Below are 2,827 nucleotides of genomic sequence, written 5' to 3'. Positions count from 1 at the left end.
AATCGGCAAACACATCGGTATCGGACGATTTGAGTGGTTTTTAGATTAATCAGCATCGGTTTGATTAATCAGACGTTTTTCAATAAACTTTTCCCTAATCCTTTTTCAAACATAGTAGTAACTGCGAGAGTAAGGTCTAGCCAACACCAACTCGGGATTCCTGGATCGCTGCCCTCCACAATGTCCTATCCAACATCAGGTTCTTGAGCTCTGCAGTGCCAAGCTGTCGCGCCGCAGCACGTCTACATAGGTGGTACGCTTCTTTCCCCCCCTTGGCTTTGCCCTGGGTTTGGCTCCCATAGTCAATTTACTTGCCTCAAGTTCTGGGTGCCTGACGCAGTGCCCTGCCAGCCTCATTCTTCTCTTTCTGACTTTGTCCGTGACCCGTGGTAGGTCCCCATAGAGGTCCACATTTCTGATGCGGTCCGTCCATGTGACACCTAGTGCCATTCGTAGCATTCTTGTGTAGACTCCATCCAGGGCTTTTTCCTGTTGTACTGTGAAGGTCCATGTCTCGGCCCCATACAGCAGTACTGACTCCACAGTAGCTATGAACAGCCGCCTCTTAAGGTCTTCTCCCATATCTGATTTCCACACTCTCCTCATCCCGTGCAAGGCTTTCCAGGCAAGTGCTCTCCGAACCTTCAGATCCTTTTCAGTTGAGGCAGTCCAGGCCCCGAGGTACTTGAAGTCCTCGACTCGCTCGAGCACCATCCCGTCTGCAGTGGCAATGGTTTTGTCCTCTGTGTTGACTGTCATTACCTTTGTTTTCTTGGTATTGAGCTTGAGGCCGAACTTGGACCTTGGCTCGAGTCTGGCTGTAGCTTGACTCTATCATCTGGACCAACTTTTCTGGAATTCCGTAGGCACGTAGAATACTCATGAGTTTCCCCCGGTGGATGGTGTCGAAAGCCTTTTGGGAGTCAATGAATGTGATCACCGCTGACAGGTTGCGCTCCCATACCCCTTCCAATATCCTCCTCAGTGCCAGTATCTGCCCGACTTTCGAACATAAACATAAGTTAAGGATTATGAAAGATCATTATTATTATTATTTTTGGACGTTTATTTCCTTTGTCTTTTCTCATTTATATTTGAACATGTTTGGAATAAATAAAAAAATGAAAAAAATGAAATTAATTAATCGGTCTGTCTTTACAGATAAACAAGCCCAAAGTAACAGTTTGAACAGATGTACAAGCTCACAATATTATAAAGGTATTTAAGTTAGATGTGACTTGCCTAAGCCTGCAGTGCAGACACCCTGTTACATGTATTTTTCAGAATAGACAAAATTATAATCGGCCATAACAGCAATTAATTATATTGGATATCGATATCGGCCAAGATGTCTCATCGGCACATCCCTATAATTAACTGATCACTTTCACTGATTCAGCCACATTCCTTTAGCCCTAAACCCCCAAATAATGATGAATTAGTATTAGTTATAGCCATTTTAAGCTCCTGGCAGCCATATTGGACGCCATCTTGAAAATGACGCCTTTCCAGAACATATATTTTCCTGTATTTTCAGTATATTCTTAAGCATGCCTAGAGGTACCAGAACCAAATGGAAAAACCTTTTCTATCATTTTTGGGGGGTGTATTACTATTTTCTTTCATATTGATCCATGCAATTTTCGCCTAGTGTTGTAAAATCAAATGCATGATAGCACTCATAAAGCTACCACGGGTGCAATGCTATCACATATTTTCTAACTCTAGACATGTATACCTTCACAAAAATCACTATGAGCCTTATTCGGCCAGATGGTACAGACCAACCCCCCTGGCTCACGGACTATATGGCTCGGGCAGGCAACATGCTGACAGCCCAGTGAGAGCGCTGCTAGGGCCTATTTCATGGGCATAGACTAGTGCAGTTTTTTTTATTTTTCCTTTGTCCTACATTTTGCATTAAGTATTTTTGAGTTCTTTATTTTGGATTTTTTTGTCCAGTATTATTTTTGCTGTTTTTTTTTCCCACTGTGAATATCTGCACTGGAGCTGGAGTTGGGGGAAATAAAATCCACAAAAAGCATCGCTGACTGTTTTTGGAGCCTTGGCCCTCGGGCAACTTTACACACAAAGTAAAACATGTACTGTTGGTCTATACACTGACACCACGCTAGACAGGAACGCCCAAAAACGTCACATCCGGTTTTAGCCTGGGGTAAGAATTTTCTATGGCTGCCAATGCAACTTGGTCCAATCCTTAATCACATACGGACAAACATCTATGCCAATGCTATCTAACTTGCGGAGGTAGCGTGCCTTGTCCACGGGCAACAGATCTTTCAACGTATGGCATTGCAAATACGTTTGATAATCGCTACTCTGCTCAATATTGTTTTGAAAATGCCGCAAATTGCATTGCAGTGAACAAGCGCAAATCACAACTTCCCCCGGTGGTGGGCGGGGTCACAGTTTGAGGCGCTGTTTACGCGCCGTGGTGTCAGCCAGTGGAGACCCGAGTAAAACAAATGAAAGTTAATATGTATGACGTTATCCACAAAAATGCACAGTACATCAGCTTTCAAATAGATATGGTTAAGAACATTACTAATTGTAATCATAGATCGGCAAATACATCATAAAGAAATGAGAAATTATTAATAATTCGCAAATACTGGGTAAAAAGAAGTTGCACAATACAAATACAAAATCTGTGTCTCAAGTTTCTCAACGTAATGTTACTTGACATAGTAACTGTACTCCACTCGTATTAGAAATGCATTGTTACTGTTGTAACAATGCATTTCTGACTGTTACTCATGGAAGTACTAGTTGAAAGGATCAAGAAGGCTCTTTAAATTTTAATTAA

The sequence above is a fragment of the Electrona antarctica genome, assembly GCF_951216825.1.
Source record: "Electrona antarctica genome assembly, chromosome: 1".
NCBI lineage: Eukaryota > Metazoa > Chordata > Actinopteri > Myctophiformes > Myctophidae > Electrona > Electrona antarctica.
Note: the sequence above shows the minus strand (reverse complement) of the source record.